Source organism: Aegilops tauschii, chromosome 6, assembly GCF_002575655.3.
Source record: "Aegilops tauschii subsp. strangulata cultivar AL8/78 chromosome 6, Aet v6.0, whole genome shotgun sequence".
Taxonomy (NCBI): domain Eukaryota; kingdom Viridiplantae; phylum Streptophyta; class Magnoliopsida; order Poales; family Poaceae; genus Aegilops; species Aegilops tauschii.
Genome location: NC_053040.3, coordinates 418,114,521 through 418,134,447, shown reverse-complemented (window position 1 = coordinate 418,134,447; position 19,927 = coordinate 418,114,521).

Genomic DNA, 19,927 nt, shown 5'->3' with positions numbered 1-19,927 from the left:
CATCAGAAACAAAAACATCAGAGGCACCACTTGGTAAACAGAAAAGTCTCGTATGTAAATTTATTATTAAGCTCACTTTGTAATCTCATGCGGCTCACCTCTCGATAGTTTTGTGGTCCACTTACGCCCGATGTGAAGCTCACTTTATAATCTCATGCGGCTCACCTCTCGATAGTTTTGCGATCCACTTATGCCCGATGTGAAGCTTACTTTGTAATCTCATGCGGCTCACCTCTCGATAGTTTTGCGGTCCACTTACGCCAGACGTGAAGCTCACTTCGTAATCTCATGCGGCCCACCTCTTGATAGTTTTGCAGTCCACTTACGCCCGATGTGAAGCTCACTTCGTAATCTCATGCGGCTCACCTCTCGATAGTTTGCGGTCCACTTACGCCCGATGTGAAGTGCACTCCCACTTCCTCGTCCGTTAAACGTACGCTTGAGAAAAGGAATGATGCAGTTTGCTTGTCCGTCTAATGCAGTGCGGTTTCACTCTGAAGCAGTGCGGTTTTCTGTCGGATGAAGTTCACTCATCGATTTAAGTGTCGCGAAAAACAGAGTGTCCTCATTTCGGTAATTTAAAGAATGCTTTTAAACCGTAAGGAATTAGAGAGATTGTTATACATGAAAAAGTTGCGTCTCGACAATATCTTTCCAACGGCATATAATTTGAATCATTTCGACCAGCGGTTTGTAAAAATTTCTCGAAAAACGGCCACTGCCTCTCGTAGTCAGCCGCACGATTTTCAAAATTAACTAAAAACTATAAGGAATCTCAAAACCATTTCTAGATATGAAAGTTGCGCCTTGTCCATAGCTTTCCAATGACGTATTACACGCCTCGTTTCGACAAACGTTTCAAAAACTAGAGCCAAAACAGTACCGAAAATTGTAAAAAATTTGAAAAACATAATTCCGCGATTTAGTAAATTTGAAACTGCTCTTAAACCGTAACGAATTAGAGAAAATAATAAATATGAAAAAGATGCGCCTCGACGGTATCTTTCCAACGGCGTATCATTTGCTTTATTCCGATGAGCGGTTTAGAAAAAATCATGAAAATACGCTTGCTGCCACTCGTCATCCGCCGCACCGTTTTTGAAAATGCTATTAAACCGCGAGGAATCTCGGAAAGTGTTCAACATGGCGAAGTTGCGCCTAATCCATAGCTTTCCAACGGTATATTATATGCCTCGTTCCGATAAACGGTTAAAAAATTAAAGCGAAAACAGTATCGAAAAAACACTGCATGCAGTTTTTTCCGACACGAAGTTCACTAGTCTGTATTGCAGTGCATTTGCTATAGAAAGTGCAGTGCTCTCGTGTTGAGCGTGCAGTGCGGCAGTGTTATCAGAATAACTATTCTGCTAATATAAGCAGAATAGACCGGCTATATATATATATATAGGTAAATTATATATATATATATATATATATATATATATATATATATATATATATATATATATATATAGGTAAATTATCTGGGACACCTAGGTGCTCAGGCACCTTGCTTGTTTCAGGTAGGTATCGCTGCACAATGATTGTTTGATTTCTTTCCTAGCTATTCTTCATGCAAGGCTTTCCATTCTTACATTTTGTTTCCATTTTTAAATATTAGGCATGGAAGACTTGCCATACAATAAATCGTATTATTGTTTATTTTTTCTGACCTACTATGGGTATCTAATACACGTATTTTTGTCTCCTAACTATCTAATACGGGTATCAAATACTTACTAACGAAATTATGCACATAAGCGGGTATTATATACCCAATAAATTATTTTCTGAACTACTATGTTCTTTTTTTGTTTCCTAACAATTCAATATGAGTATCTAATACGCGGGTATGTATATAATAAATTATTCTATGTTCTAGCTAGTAACGAAATTATATACATACGCGGGTATGCATATACCTACTAACAAAATTATATACATACGTGGGTATGCATATACCTACTAAAAAAATTATTTACATACGTGGGTATGCATATACCAAGTAACGAAATTATGTATGTATGTGGTTACCATGCAAAAAAGTATATGTACGAGTATGTATATACCCAATTATGTGGTGTGTATGTCTATGCCTAATACTGAAATTACGTAAAATACACGAGTATTTACATACCTAGTGACTTATTCTACGAAACAATAAGTGCTAATTTTTATTCAATATGGTATTTTAATCTCCTTCCTTTTTTATGAGGTGACATGCATGCATGGGATGGTTAAAGAATTAAAGCCTGCCAAATTAACTAGTAATTAAGGCATTTACATTTGTTGCCAAATCAGTCGCTGAACACGATCCAACGACGGATAGGCAAGTTGCCTGGGCACCTAGGTGTCCCAAACTGTCGTCCTAGGCGAGAGTCTGGAGAGTGCAAACCCTAGCAAACAAGTGCTGAGGCTCGAGCTTATATAGTACTACATATATACTGTAGTACGGACTGAGCTCCAGTGACTTAACTGCACTGCCTTTGGTTGTATGACAGGTGGGCCAGCCACATTTTGGGCCCACCTGTCATACACCCAAAGGCAGGTGCACTAAGTCAATGAAGCTGCGTCCATATAGCGCTCGTGTATACTACCAATATATAGTGGAGTGGTTGTCTTATTCTCTCCATAACAATCATTTTAAATTGTGTAAGTACGAAACGAAACTCTTTATTTAACGTACCAGTGAATAAAACTACTACTTCGGATGAACTAACGATCCATGCATTCTGGTCGCACTTCCTGTCCTTCACGTGAGGTACACTACCATCCCTTAAGTGAACAACCACACATGCGCCAAATTATCATAAACATGTGAGAGTGTGTACAAATAAAGAATTTTAATTTCAATTATCGAAAAGGTTTGAGGGTATGTACAGTTTGCCCTCTCTCAATAATTATGGTTTGTTGTGTTCGGCCTAAACTTGGTCAAACTTTACAAAGTTTGACTTTAGTCAAATCTAATATCCAGAGTAAATATAAATGGAGGGCTACTACGTCCATCCGGGTTTTTAGTCCACACCATTTTTTAAAATCAAAGTTAATAGCTGGACAAATAAAATTACAGGAGAGCTGAAGACAAAGTTGTGAGAAGGCTTAGAAATCAATACAAAACTTATGCTCTTAGTACCAACGTCGATCCTTCTTCGAGGAAACATTTGGTTCATAGCCAATTGTGTGATAAAATTGCACCAACGTGAAAGACGACTGCATCTCCAATGCAACCAAGGTGAACTCATGAAGGATATCATCTTTGTGGGTAACAAGAAAATAGCTGTGACGCCCCCGTTTTGACCGTACACTAATCATGCACGCAAATGTGTACGATCAAGATCAGGGACTCACGGGAAGATATCACAACACAACTCTAAAACATAAATATGTCATACAAGCATCATAATACAAGCCAGGGGCCTCGAGGGCTCGAATACAAGTGCTCGATCACAGACGAGTCAGCGGAAGCAACAATATCTGAGTACATACATAAGTTAAACAAGTTTGCCTTAAGAAGGCTAGCACAAACTGGGATACAGATCGAACGAGGCGCAGGCCTCCTGCCTGGGATCCTCCTAACTACTCATGGTCATCGTCAGCGGGCTGCACGTAGTAGTAGGCACCTCCAGTGTTGTAGGTGTCGTCGTCGACGGTGGCGTCTGGCTCCTGGACTCCAACATCTGGTTGCAACAACCAGATAGAAAGGAAAGGGGGAAAAGAGGGAGAGAAGCAACCGTGAGTACTCATCCAAAGTACTCGCAAGCAAGGAGCTACACTACATATGCATGGGTATATGTGTAAAGGGGCATATCAGTGGACTGAACTGCAGAATGCCAGAATAAGAGGGGGATAGCTAGTCCTGTCGAAGACTACGCTTCTGGCCATATTCATCTTGCAGCATGTAGAAGAGAGTAGATTGAAGTCCTCCAAGTAGCATCGCATAGCATAATCCTACCCGGTGATCCCCTCCTCGTCGCCCTGTTAGAGAGCGATCACCGGGTTGTATCTGGCACTTGGAAGGGTGTATTTTATTCAGTATCCGGTTCTAGTTGTCATAAGGTCAAGGTACAACTCCGGGTCGTCCTTTTACCGAGGGACACGGCTATTCGAATAGATAAACTTCCCTGCAGGGGTGCACCACATAACCCAACACGCTCGATCCCATTTGGCCGGACACACTTTTCTGGGTCATGCCCGGCCTCGTAAGATCAACACGTCGCAGCCCCACCTAGGCTCAACAGAGAGGTCAGCACGCCGGTCTAAACCCTATGCGCGCAGGGGTCTGGGCCCATCGCCCTATGCACACCTGCACGTTGCGTACGCGGCCGGAAGCAGACCTAGCCCCCTTAATACAAGCGCGAGCTTACGGTCCAATGCGGCGCGCGCCACTCAGTCGCTGACGTCAAAAAGAGCTTCGGCTGATACCACGACGCCGGGATACCCATAACTACTCCCGCGTAGATGGTTAGTGCGTATAGACCAAATGGCCAGACTCAGATCAAATACCAAGAACTCGTTAAGCGTGTTATGTCGAAGTAACCGCGGACGCCGTCCAGGGCCAGGCCCACCTCTCACCTAGGCGGTCTCAACCTGCCCTGTCGCTCCGCCACAAAGATCCACTTGCGGGTACTCCTACGAGCCGACCCGACTTTAGTCATCACATGTGTCATGTATATAGTATATAAGTATATACCCGTGATCACCGCCCAAGTGATCACGGCCCGATAGTATAGCACAGCAGACGGACAAGAATGTAGGGCCACTGATGGAAAATTAGCATCCTATACTAAGCATGTAGGATTGCAGGTAAAGGTAACAATAGTAGAAGCAAGGACAGGCTATGCATCAGGATAGGATTAACGGAAAGCAGTAACAGGCTATACTACTCTAATGCAAGCAGTATAGATAAGAATAGGCGATATCTGGTGATCAAGGGGGGGGGCTTGCCTGGTTGCTCTGGCAAGTAGGAGGGGTCGTCAACTCTGTATTCGAACTGGTCAGCAGCAGCGTCGGTCTCGTAGTCTACCGGAGAGAAGAGGGGGTAAGAAACAGTAAATACAATGCAAACATAAGCATGACGATGCGTGACATGACAATGAGCGGTGCTAGGTGTGTCCTAACGCGACAGTAGGTGGTACCGGCGAAGGGGGGGAACATCCGGGAAAGTATTCCCGTTGTTTCGCGTTTTCGGACAGACGGACCGGAGAGGGAAAGTTGCGAGTTCGATAGGTTAGGGATGTGTGGTGGACGAACGGGCTGCGTATCCGGATTCGTCTCGTCGTTCTGAGCAACTTTCATGTACAAAGTATTTCCATCCGAGTTACGGATTAAAAGATATGGTTTTCAAAAGAAATTATTAATTTCTGGAATTTAATTAATTATTTAATTTAATTCGAAATTTGGATTTATGACATCTGTTATGGGCTGTTAGCTAATTAACTACTGTTTAGTTAAATTAGTTAACTAATTAGATTAATTTAAACAGAATTAATTTAGTTAATTAATTAATTAAATTTATTTTTATTATTTGTTTTATTTATTTATTAATTTTTATTAATTAATTTATTATTTTTATTATTTTTATTTTTATTTTTATTTTTTTAAATCATTTTTTTATTTTCGTTCTCTGGGCGCGGGGGCCCACCTGTCTGTGGCCCAAGGGGGTTCGGGCCCAGGGGCAGTGGCTCAGGGGGGTGAGGCCCCACCTGGCAGTGGCCCAGGGGGCCAAAGCGGGGGCGCGGGTGGCCGGTGCGGGCGAAGGGGTGCTCGCATGCCCGAGGCAACCAGGGGAGGAGGCGCGGCCGCGGTGGCTGCCGTAGCAGGGCGGCGCGACGAGGCCAGGCGAGACGGCGCGGGTAGAGCCGCAGCAGGGCCACGACGACGCGTGGTGTGTGCGGCGGGGCGGCGAGGTAGTTGCATAGGGGCGGTGTCCGGCGCGGGGGTCTGCGGAGGTGAGGTAAACGACGGCGATGAGCACGGCCGTGGCGCGACGGTGCGGTGGTGCGGGCGGACCCGGCGACGAGCAGCGACGGCGCGCGCGTGGCAAGAGCAGAGGGGCGCGGTCACGCGCGGGCGCGGCCATGGCAGAGAGAGGGGGGAGCTCACAGAGGAGGAGTAGGGCACGGGCAGCGGGCTCGGGGAAGCTCGGGGTGGCCGGCGATGGAGAGGCGAGGAGGCGACGCCGACGAGGTGGCGAAGGCGCTGGGGTCCGGCGACCGCGAGCGGCGAATCCGGGGCAGCGCCAGGGGGAAGCAGAGGGGCGGCCCCGCACGAGGCGCGAACGGCGCGGCGTCGGGGGCGAGCGGGGCGACGGGGGGCGAGCGGGGCGACGGGGGGGGGGGGGGGGGCGAGCGGGGCGACGTCGGGGGCGAGCCCGATCCGATCTGGATCGGGGGAGGGAGGGGGAGAGTGGGGGGGGTGTCGGTGGAGTGGGTGGGGGTGAGGGGATAAGGTGGGGTGGGTGGCCGGCTGGGCCTGGGGGTTGGCCCAGTTGGGCCACGGCCCAGGGGTGGTTTCTCCTTTTTTTTGCTGTCTCTTTTGCATTTTCTTTCTTTTATTTATTTTCTTTTCTGTTTTATTTCAATTTAAATTATTTAGGCATTTTATAAAGATGTGTTTACTACACCATATTTACTTATGCAAAATATGGCATCTCCCGAACATTTTGGTTTTAAATTTTGAAAAACTTTTATTGTCGACATTAATTTAAATTTGAATTTTGAAACGGTTTGACCTAACGGTAGATTAGCAACAGTAACTATGGTGACGTGGCACCATTAGCGTGGGATTACTGTAGCTTGATTATCCGGGCGTTACAATAGCACTGATGGAAGACAACTTGTTTTTCATTGAAAATCGATCAGCTTCACCAGTCGATGCAACCATGAGGCGCAACCATGAGCGTCGATAGGTCATCGTGGTGATGCATCATCCATTTGGCATCAAGTTTGGGTGAGGCACCTATGAAGTTCGACAAATCCTCATTGTGGTCTGTTTCTTCTCAGTAATCAAGCTCGAGGAAGGAAGAACCACGTGGCAGAGGACAGTGAGGTGGAACAACAATGGCCATCCAATTTTGTGCAGTTCCACTAAAATTGAGGAAGACATGCCCGGGTATGGAGATACGCATCGCTATTTGCAAAAATATAAAGAAGGGATATGGTGTTGTTACTTTGTTTTGGCAGTGGTACAAGATTAACAGCGACATCTCAATTGTCAATAAGAATTAATGAAAAGTACACCAACAAACAGAAGCATCATGATTATCTTGATGGGAACTAAACCAGCATACCCGAGAAAAAAACATTTCTTCATTTAACCAGTGATAGTATTAGATTAGCAGCAGCAATAGGAGCATATGGACAATGACCGCACAACCACCATGTATTTTTTGTCAAAACGACATGTATACCTCCACCGAGGCATAAACCAGGACAACTTTTCGAGTGGCATTTCCTCTATAATAGTAGGTGATGTTGGACCAGCCGACAAACCCTAGCTATTGTACATGGGGAGCTGGGGAGTAGTCGCATAGAAGAAAACCCGCATGCAGCGACCTGAGGAGCTGGACCAGTACAAGAAGTTATACCTCAGGTGGGCGAGATGTCGCTTAGGCGGGCGGGCGGGATCTGCCCACATGACGGCAGCGAACAAGGGCGCGGAGGACCTTCGTTCGCGCCAGCGCCGGCTCTGAGAGGACGGTGCGCATCGGCTTCCTCCATCGCCGACGGCGACAACGTCAACACTGCACCTCTTCACCTCCCGCAGCGGACGGGATTCGGCCGGATTTGTGACCACCGGTGAGGAGATAGATAGAGTGGACACTGTCATCTTGTTTTGATATGGAGAGGGTGAGAGAGCGAGACACGAGAAACCCTATCAAACAAGAGGCTATATATACAATGGAGTAAAAAAATCTCTACATAGCAGTGGTTTTAAATAGAATACGCGCGTTCCCGGAAAAAAGAAATGAAAACTGGCGAACAATTTTTTAACGTACCAAGAAAGAAAACTCGATCAAAAACACGCCCCCGCTTCCAGGTCGCGAGAGTCGTCGCGCACACACACATAGACATAGACATGCATATCTGTGTTTACGTAAAATTCCATCTCCATCTCCAATCATATTTGTCCAACTGGCATATTATTTACGTTGTTAATTATATACGCATCAATATTAACGTACAACATCTCTTGTTTGCGGGCATCCGGACCGCTGCCACGCCCGCTCCTGACCAACCCGAACCCTCTTCATCACCCGCGCGTGCTTCCCGCCTGAAACGGTTAGTGCCGCATTCATGCCCGGCGAGACCGGACGCGACCTCTCACTGGCGCCGGCATTGAAACGGCGCACCGGTCGAGAGAGCATCGCCCGTGCCGCTTCCCGGTGCACGCGACTGCTCCATGTTCAAAGGTCGCAATAGCCGGCCACAACATGCATGTAAAAAGTTCTTGGGAGTCCGTGCTACAGCTAGCTGTCCTCCCCCAACTCGTCAATCTCTTCCAGTAGTGCTAGTACTCCATGGCGCGATCCATCGACAAGCAGGCGGGACAGTTATCGTATACCCGGTTTGCGGTGAGTGGCATGTCGAGCGACCGTGTGGGGTGGAGCCGTGGAGGAGGGTGAGACACGAATGCGACATACGTGATTTAAATGTTGGTTTTGCTCGATGGCGCGATCCATCGAAATGAAACATTGGTTTCTCTCTGTTTCCATTTTTTCTCCGGAAAAACATAAACTTTCCACTCCATTTTCATTCCTACTACAAGGTTGCCCCGTTACAACATTCCATCAAATACAAAGGAAAACTAGCACGCATGCTGATGCATCTCAATGATTCACAGATCATAGCCAATATATACTTCACAACTAAAGACAAAAGTTGTGAGAGCGTGTACAAAAGAAAAACTACTGATGGGGTCACTACGACTTAAACCCTAAACCCTAAACAGGATTTAATTTCCTGGCTAGGTAGAACCTGTCGAACGAAAGACGGCTGGCACCCTCGGATCATACGATGCTTTTGTGCAGTTCCACTAAAATTGAGGTGAGCATCCGTGATGGCAAAGATATTGAAGAAGTGTGATTAGAATAATAGTAGTGGCACTAGTTCATGATGTTGGGGAACGTAGTAATTTAAAAAAAAATTCCTACGCACACGCAAGATCATGGTGATGCATAGCAACGAGAGGGGAGAGTGTTGTCCACGTACCCTCGTAGACCGAAAGCGGAAGCGTTAACACAACGCGGTTGATGTAGTCGTATGTCTTCACGATCCGACCGATCAAGTACCGAACGCACGGCACCTCCGAGTTCTGCACACGTTCAGCTCGATGACGTCCCTCGAACTCCGATCCAGCCGAGTGTTGAGGGAGAGTTTCGTCAGCACGACGGCGTGGTGACGATGATGATGTTCTACCGACGCAGGGCTTCGCCTAAGCTCCGCTATGATATTATCAAGGTGTAATATGGTGGCGGGGGGCACCGCACACGGCTAAAAGATCGTTGATCAATTGTGTGTCTAGAGGTGCCCCCCTGCCCCCGTATATAAAGGAGCAAGGGGGAGGCCGCCGGCCAAGGAGGAGGGCGCGCCAAGGGGGGAGTCCTACTCCCACCGGGAGTAGGACTCCTCCTTTCCTTGTTGGAATAGGAGAAGGGAAGGGAGAAGGAGAAAGAAGGAAGGGGGCGCCCCCCTCCCTAGTCCAATTCGGACTAGTCCATGGGGAGGGGTGCGGCCACCCTTTGGGGCCTTTCTCTTCTTTCCCGTATGGCCCATTAAGGCCCAATACGAATTCCCGTAACTCTCCGGTACTCCGAAAAATACCCGAATCACTCGGAACCTTTCCGAAGTCCGAATATAGTCGTCCAATATATCGATTTTTACGTCTCGGCCATTTCGAGACTCCTTGTCATGTCCCCGATCTCATCCGGGACTCCGAACTCCTTCGGTACATCAAAACACATAAACTCATAATATAACCGTCATCATAACGTTAAGCGTGCGGACCCTACGGGTTCGAGAACTATGTAGACATGACCGAGACACCTCTCCAGTCAATAACCAATAGCGGAACCTGGATGCTCATATTGGCTCTCACATATTCTACGAAGATCTTTATCAGTCAGACCGCATAACAACATACGTTGTTCCCTTTGTCATCGGTATGTTACTTGCCCGAGATTCGATCGTCGGTATCTCGATACCTAGTTCAATCTCGTTACCGGCAAGTCTCTTTACTCGTTCCGTAATACATCATCTCGCAACAAACTCATTAGTTGCAATGCTTGCAAGGCTTAAGTGATGTGCATTACCGAGAGGGCCCAGAGATACCTCTCCGACAATCGGAGTGACAAATCCTAATCTCGAAATACGCCAACCCAACAAGTACCTTCGGAGACACCTGTAGAGCACCTTTATAATCACCCAGTTACGTTGTGACGTTTGGTAGCACACAAAGTGTTCCTCCGATAAACGGGAGTTGCATAATCTCATAGTCATAGGAACATGTATAAGTCATGAAGAAAGCAATAGCAACATACTAAACGATCGAGTGCTAAGCTAACGGAATGGGTCAAGTCAATCACATCATTCTCCTAATGATGTGATCCCGTTAATCAAATGACAACTCATGTCTATGGCTAGGAAACATAACCATCTTTGATCAACGATCTAGTCAAGTAGAGGCATACTAGTGACACTCTGTTTGTCTATGTATTCACACATGTATCAAGTTTCTAGTTAATACAATTCTAGCATGAATAATAAACATTTATCATGATATAAGGAAATAAATAATAACTTTATTATTGCCTCTAGGGCATATTTCCTTCACATGAGACATAAACTCATCACAAATATAAACCGGTAGAGGTAGAGAAAGATCAACATGGAGATGGAGCTACGTGGGGAGCTGCGGCACTGGAGCAAGCCGGCTCCAAAAGGAAGATGTACCTAGGATGTCGGGTTGTAGGTAGAAGGGCGGTTGGGACGCGGCATCAGCCCATACCGCGGGGACCCCCGATTGGGACGCACCGACTGTGGGTTTTCTCCCTCGCCGATGTCGACCGCGACTACGCAGAACATCGTTCCCTTCCCCCAGCGGCGGGATCAGGCCGGATATGTGACCCGCGGTGTGGTCACCATTATTCTATGCTTGTGAAGAGAGCAACCCAAGCAAGCAGGCTTGTAGCTTAGGCTCCTGCTAGTGTATATATAGTGGTTTTCTTTTTCTGTCCATATCGACCATTTTATATTGCGTACGTGTCATTGAAGAGTGAAATGATGGTTGCTTCTTCCGACTAACTTACTGTGTGATTTGACTGCTCCTTAGTGGCCCCTACACGTACTCCCCCTACGTGTATGACCGTTCCTGAGTCTCACTTGTACTTATCGCTATTTTATTGCATGACACATAGACAGGATGCGCATAAAGGAATTTTGTTACTACATGTTGTTACGTAGTACTACTAGTACCTACTCCCTCCTTCCGGTTCTTCACTAACTAGTACTCCCTCCATCCTGGCTTATTGGTCCCCTTTGTACTCAATTCATGGGCTCGTTTTCCTCAAGAAATTTTCTTTACCAAGGTATTAATATCACGAATGCATGCGTGAACAACGAATGATTAAACCTTGCATGCAACGTTTTGACAAAGCATTGACTTATGAACATGTGAAGGTGAGGGACTACAACCTCGTGCATGCATGCAACAGTCACACGTACACATGGACGCAAAAACGCGCGCGACGCCCTAATGCATGCATGTCCGAGCACAAGACGGAACACACACGGTCACGCTCAAGTGCTCAACCTACACGTGCATGCACACACATACTCAGCCAGGGTGAGCTAGTGACCGTATAAACACCGGAAAATGTCTATATTGAGCGAAATGAGCGTATTATGAAGTCCACTGACCGTATTTTTACAAATATACAGTGACAGACAGTGTATTTATCTCGTTTGAAATTAAGCCATATTAACCGGAAAGGAGGCAGTATGGACTAGCATTACTTTGTTATGTCCCGTCAACTTGCCGAACGAGGAGAAGCTTGCAGGACGGGAGAATCTTGCATGCGGCGCCTCGCAGGACAAGGAGAAACTTTTGACTAATGCAAGCTCTCCCTCACTCAGGCGGTGGACGTGCAACAGTTAATTCGGTGTCAGATTGCCACAAGCATGCACTATACTAGTACTATTATTGTTCGACTTCCCGAAGAGGCGACAGCCAAGCGCAAACTTTACTAGTACTAGTACTACTACTGTAGAGGTATGTATTACTACTAGGAACCAGATGGAGGAGCGTCTGCACTCTTATTTTATTTTAAAATGTGATAAAGCAATCTTCAACACATTTGATTCTCTTCAAGGGTTCTCGCATGTGATAATGGAAGTTGATTGCCTGGAACACTCGCCACAATTCTCGCTTAATTCTTTCTCATATCCCGTTACAAATAGGAGCGCTCGGTAATATTTTCTCTTTTTTTGTTATTCAGCATGTAAACAGGTCCGCAAACCTTGTGGCGCATCTTTGTGCGAACCGTGCTTGCTGCACTTTGAGTGTGGCCGAGAGCTGGCTTGATGAAACACCTCGCTTCCTTCTTCTTTTTTGCGGGGTACCTCGCTTCCTAGTGACCAGTCTCTTGGTTGATCGTCCTAAGAATGCTTATATATGAATAAAGCTCTCTCATTTACCCGCAGAAATGATTAAGCCATATTAACCGGAAAGGAGGGAGTATGGACTAGCACTACTTTTTGGTGTGTCCCGTCAACTCGCAGAACGAGGAGAAGCTTGCAGGACAAGGTGAAGCTCGCTTATGCCTTTTGACTAATGCAACCTACCCTCGCTCAGGCGGTGGACATGCAACAGTTCATTCGATGTCAGATTGCCAAAGGCATACACTGTTGTACCCAACATGTGGAGTACCATCATTGTTCGACTTCATGAAGAGGCGAAGATCCAAGCGCAAGGTTTAGTAGTACGTGTAGTACTACTACTAGAACCGCATGGTGGAGCGTCTGTACTCTTATTTTATTTTAATCTCTGATAAAGTACACATTTATTCGGGAGAAGGGTGGAAAACGGCAACCCAATAGTAGTATTAAAAAACATCGAACATGTAATGATGATATCGATCAACCATGCTCGAATATATCTTGGCCTCCGTGCGAGCCCGTCTATGTGTTCTCGCTCCTCGTCTCTCTCAAGGAACGGCGGGTTGGCCATTTTGCCGTCAGTTGAGATCGGCTTGCTCACACTCTGGTCCCACATGTCAGCGATATGCCAAGAGGAAGTGCATTGACCGACTGGCCATATGCGTACTTGGTTTTGCACCTTCATACTACTCCTCCCTCCGTCACAGTTTACAGGGTGCGCTTCATTCTGATGCATTTCTCTCCATGCATTTCCAGCACCAGGGAGACTTTAGACGCGTTTGGTTTAATGCTCAAATAATTAGGGCGTGGTAACCGCAATCAAGTCCACAATTTTCTCTCGATGTACTATGGAGTGGAGTAAGTGCATGCATGTGTGTACCCGGGGTGGAAGCACTACATGCATGTGTGTTCACATTATTTCCTCTAGTAATAGACGCCGTGCTATAACTACCAATGCTATTTTTCAGGCCGATCGCTAGTTGCCTTGGTCCCAGAGATTGTTTTTTTAAGCACGCTCTATAAACAGTGACGGATGGAGTAGTATGAGCGGATTCAAAGAAGAGTGTATTGATGGATGCTTCTTCCGAGCAACTTACAGTGGGAAAGGTGGGGCTTATGATTTGACTACTCATTACTCACTATTAGTGCGGCGCAACGACCGGTCTGAGTCTCCCATGCGGTTGTGCACTACTCCCTCCATTCTTAAATATACTCCGGAGTATTTGTCTTTCTAGAGATTTCAACGAGTGACTACATACGAAGCAAAATGAGTGAATCTACACTCTAAAATATGTCCATTTGAAATTTGTAAAAAGATAAATATTTAGGAGCGGAGGAAGTATAATTTTGTGCATGGCACATGGACCGGATGCTGAAGAGGCTTCTGGCAATGCTATCAAGCTTCCAGCATTTGTTTACATAATTGACATACTATACAAATAATTTTCCAGCGACATGAAATTGTACAACGCTCTGAGCTTTCAGCTTTTGTTTCGTGTGTCTTGCCATCCATGCTCTTTCGGAAACAATAAAAAACTAACTTCCTTGCTAATGCATCTAAATGATTAGCAGATCAGAGCTAATATTTACATCACAACTAAAGACAAAGTTGTGAGAAGGTGTTAAATTAAAATTGATCCATGCTTTCATTGGCAGCAACGTCCCCCCAGCTCTGTCTAAATCAACAAGGCATGTTGGGAAAAAAGTAGCTGTCTGGAGCATGCAACAGTCCGATCATTTTGTGCGGTTCCACTAAAATAGAGCTGAGCATCCCTGTTCCAAAGATATTAAGTGTGATTAAAATAATAGAGGACTGCTGATGAAACAATAAACACACAAATAGAAGCCGGCCACCTTTGCAGTCTCTCTTAATACTAACTAGTTGGAGAAGATTAAGCAAATAGTTGGAGAAGATTAGGCTCGGAGTTGGATGAGGAGGATAGAGCAAAACCAATCTCCCTTTGTGCAGTCGCACTGAAATGTAGAGACGTTGCCCGTGTGACATTTTAGTATAACTGCACAAAACACTCTTAAGAAAAAAAGTGATTTGTGCAGTTCACCAAAAGGTCGAAATAGCAACGAGGTGAAATGGATATCCCTGTTTGCAAAAAAGAGGTAGAAAGGAAACAATTACTGGCCAATAATAGTTGATGACACATACGACGACAAAAAAGAAGCATATTCCTTGTCCTAAGGGAAGATAACAACACGGTTGTGTTTGTCTAAAACGGTGTGAGGACGAGATTGCAATATGGAAAGTATGCCGGACGAGCTACGTTTTGGGCAAAGAACTATGGAAGATCCACATGCAAGATTTTCCACATGCAGCGACGTGGGAAGACGGGCAGTGGAGCAAGGTCGGAGGGGATACCTAGGGGTCGTCAGGATGTAACTAGGTGAGCGGCGGCGGGCGGGATCTGCCCATACTGCGGCAGGGAGCAGGTGGCGTAGGCTTTACCACTCCGGAGCTTGGTCAGAGAGAACGGCGGGTACCGCTGATAGGGACGTGCTGCCTCGGCGCTATCGAACAGAGAAACCATGCACATCCTCCCTTTCTGCCGGCGGATGGGATGCGGCCGGATCAGTGACCAATGGTGAGAGAGAGAGAGAGGCCACCGCCGCCTTGTGTGAGATACTCTGAAGAGAGACAAACCCAGGCAGGCAGGCTCATTGTATATAGTGGAGCGGACTACCTTTTTCTCCATAAAAATCGTTTTATATTCTGTGTACGTGCCATTGAGCGATATAACTTTATTTAAAAATAATGTGCCAACACATCAAGTCGAACTTTGTTTCGTGCATGCGTGGTACACGACCTCCGTAGGTAAACAACCGCTACGGGTACCATTTCGTATAGAAATGAGCTCCACCGTGTACCCGCGCGGGTGTGGCTAGGCACGAAGCGTGAGTATGTGCATCTATTCTCTTCGTGTACGTACACCACCTACGTGGGGTTGTGTGAGAGAGATACAAACGGTAGAGAGATATAGTGTGTGGGTTCGTGAGTGTTTTTGGGGGGGGGGGGGGGTTGAGAAATAGACAAGCAATATATGTGGATGATATTTCAATCAAAAAATGTAACATATGCAATGTGTGTGAAATAGAGTCCTGGATATATCATATATATAGAGGGGGCGATCCACGAGGAGAGAGTGGAGGTATCATCGGCTTGAGGTATCTATAGAATCGAAGAGAGGGATGATGTGTGTGTGTGTGTGCGCGCGCGCGCGATCGATAAAGAGTGCCATCAAATTTGTGTGTGCCCACGTCAAAGATATAGGGTGGCTGGCCTACTGGAACGTGAGAGGGGACTGGTGCAGTTTGTCTCTATGGCGGATACCTACCTACAGCGCTCAACTATCGGTGTGTGGTGGGGGTGGGGGGAGACCTAATTAACTATAGAGGTACAATGGCTGGTATATGTGTGGAGGAGGAGAGAGGCCTACCTTATGTATTGAGGGAGATCGATGGGCATCCATGCTTATGTGTAGGAGAGGTATAAGGTTGGGAGAGAGACAGAGCTAGAGTGTTGGAGGGGTTGGTGGTGGAGTTTCTTCTAACAAATGGTGGGAGAGGCTTGCTAGAGAAATGGAGGGCACGCCTGCAATATCAATAAGAGAGGGGTTGGCTGCCTATCTGTGCACGTGCGTGTGAGAGATGGGTCAGGAGGCATGCACGAATGATGAGGGGGGACGATATGGCTGTGGTAAGCAGACATAACTACATAGGAAGATCAATCGTCTTTTGTCAGAGAAAGAAGAGACATAACTTCTGAGGTACGTCGATCGATGGGTGGGGGGATAGTTAAAGTCGACCTAGGTATATGTAGGGAGATCAATCGGTATACATGCATGTATGTGTTCGAAGCAAATAAGGCCTGGGGAGAAGGATAGAGAGGGAGGGATGCAACTAGGAGGTGGTGCGAGAGGCATACTATATCGAGGGGGAAGGAGTGTGTGAGTACGAGATCGATGAAAAGAGGGGTAGGAGTGAGGCATGGAAGCTGAGAAGAGAAGAGGGTAAGCTTGTGTTTGTGGTAGGCACACTTGGCTAGAGAGGCATATCGATCGATGTGTGCCATAAAGAAGGAGCTGGGGGCCTACACACACCGTGGGTGAACGACCTAAAGTGAAAAGATGAATTTGTGCGATGTAGCTAGAGAATGCTGAGGGAGGGCGAGAGGGATGCGGGCGTGTGCATGCATGAGAGAAAGTTAGCGCTAGCTACAAAGATAAGAGGATTTTGTGAGTGTAAAAGACGAATAGAGATCATAATTCATTATAAAAAGTGAATTCGGACATTTGAAGAATTTATCATAGTGTTTTAAACCGACGCATGCGTGAATATATATAACGGTGATACACATGGTGTGGTTATGAACATGTTATACTACATATAATATATTTTATCTCTACTCTTATAAAAAACAGAGTTGTTGATGATGGTGTGCGTGCCATCCTGCAATATAGGCCGTCCGATTTATATCTGACAGATAGGAAGGAAACTATGGCAGTTTTGAAAAAAGATACCCACACCCCTCTCCATATTTGCAAATAAGGCCTCCCCTCGATCATCTTGATGTTCCGTGGAATGCATGGGCATCTTGCTAGTACTACATATAATATATAGAACATTGATTATAATTTGGGCTAATGTGTGGCTTTTGCAACTCAGGGCTAAATACTTGTCATAATGTAGGGGGCGGGGCACTATACTTTGTGTGATAAACACGGTGTACATATGGAACATGGTTTAGATTATGAATATATAGTTAGTACATCAAATGTACTATTATTTGGAATCAACATCAAGTGTATTCAAAAAATTGAATTCGAGTTCATATAGTACACATAGTTCATATCTATCTCTATAGTAATCATGTGGTGTGTTGTTAAGGTAATACACGAATGATGGTTGAAGTTGGCAACAATCATGATTGTAGATTTTTATTGAAATAGAGAAACGAATTCAAATTCAGTTCGAATTGCAGCGGTAGTATAGATATTTGGAATGCACTAAAATGTTGGTATGAGTAGGTTACATGCATTATACAGCCAGCGAAAAAATTTAATTGGACATAACATGGATTCATAGCTTTGAATAGCATTTGTATAGTAAAACGGGACAAGACTCTCTCTTTGTGTGGTGTGAATAGTTTTATTTTTTTTCGTTTTTTTCATTGAGGGAAGTGCGAATTGATTTGGTATGTACAAGTACAATATTACACGTTAGGCTTGTCCCTAAAATTCAACCCGCGCCTTGTTATATCCCGAAAATTCAGATATCGTTCTCCCAAAACTGGCGCCCTAACTACCCGCGCCTTGCTATCCCGAAATTACAACGCCCGTGAAAACTCCCTCCATCTGCCAAATCCCGACACGTGAAATCCCCCTTCTAACCCTGAGCCGAAAGGGCCGCTAGTTCAAATCGGCGGGGGTACTTTTGTAACACACCCTACATTTTGGACAAGCGCGTCCCTAAGTCATGGTTCCCCCTCCCATCGCCTCCTTTTCTCCATTCGAAATGCCAGGCCGCCATAACCTCTCCACTCCAGCCGCGAAACCCCACCCTCTTCCGTCTGCCACCTCACCGCTGCCCAGCCGGAGCCTCTTACCCAACGACGTCATCCACTGCAACAGCTCGACGTTCCTCATCCACCTCCCCTGATGAGGATCCGTTGTCCATATCGTTGTCCCGCCGGTTCAGCCGCCCCGTCCTCCACCTCCAAGGATCTGCTCCGATGACCGCCTCGTCTATCGCGGCTGCTCCATCCCCACAGCGCCGCCTTAACCTGCTCCACCAGAACTGCAGCAGCCTCACCGACTCCTCGGACGAAGCCGAGGCCTACTCGACGCCACCAAAGAGGTTGTGCACTCATCGCATCGCACCTTCTCCTTAACTCGACCTCCCGACACCGACGGTGCTCCATCCCGCACCCCCATGGAGCGGCTACCTCAAAGCCGGTGCCGCGGGTGACATCCCCACGTCGGCTCTCCCCCAATGCAAGGCCCCTTCGGCGGCGGCATCCATACCAGCCGGATTTGCAGCTGCTGCTCCGGCTCTCGCTCGCTCGCTCACGCTATTGCTGCTCTGGCTCTCGCTCGCGCTGCTGCTACTACTCTCCCTCTCGCTTGTGCTGCTGCTCTGCTCCGATTTAGCTACACTTCAGTCGACTAAATCGACTTTTGGGTTAGTCGATTTTCAGGGGATGGGGGGCTCGCTGGAGTTAAGGAAGAACCACCCGCAGCAGGGAGGGGGGCTCGCCGGAGAGGTACCCCACTATCTATCTTAGGGTTCAGGGTGGGGGCGGTGGTCGCCGGCGGTGGGGGCGCGATGGTGGGGCGGTGGCGTGGGGATCGCCGAAGAAAAAGCTCGGCGCGGGGGGGGGGGGGGGGGGGGGGCTAGAGGGCTGGCCGGGCGGCAGCGGACCGGCGGTGGGGAGTTGTTTCAGGGCGGCGAGGCGGCGCGAGGGCCGGCGGTTCGGTCGGTGGTGGCTGGTGGCTCAGGGGGGTGCAGGTTGAAGATGAACTGCAGGCCCTCCCTAAACTACATGTGAAGTGCCTCTCTGCTACCATTGCGTTCAGTTTCGACAGTAACATTCAGATTCCACAGTAAATTTCAGTTTCGACAATTAAGTTCAGAGTCAACAGTTTTTACCTCATCTATTGTAGTCAGGTGGTTTTTGGTGATGTAAATTTTACGAGCATAATTGGTTTGGTGCCAAAAATAGGCATGCCAATGTTTGGCATTGTGCCAAATATTTGCTACTACTTGGTTGGTTACCGAGTTGTCTTGCCTATCTCACATAAAGTTGCCAATATTTGGCAAGTGTTGGTATTGCATTTGGCAATTCCAACATTCGGCTAGCCAAATATTCACAGCAAACCAATCATGCTCATAAATCTATCACTTTTTGGTAATGTATTTTACATCATCTATAGGAGATGCCATTAGAATCCCACTTGAGATTAACGATGTCTGTATTGTGCTACTTCAGCCTCGACGTCTTACGGCTCACGGAGCTGCTCCTACGACGGAACGATCCATCACAACAGACCAGTGCCCTGGACGCCATCTACAGATTCCTCAAATCTTCCTCCACACCTCCGACAGCCACCTCTGCCTCAAGTTCTTCAGCGACCCACCCAATGATGCTGAGGTCGACATGGCTACGGCAAAGAGGTTGTACACTTGTTGCATCACTTATTACTCTACATTCATGTCGATCCATTAGGGCTATTTTGGTTCGACGGAAAAACATAGCAATAGGAAAT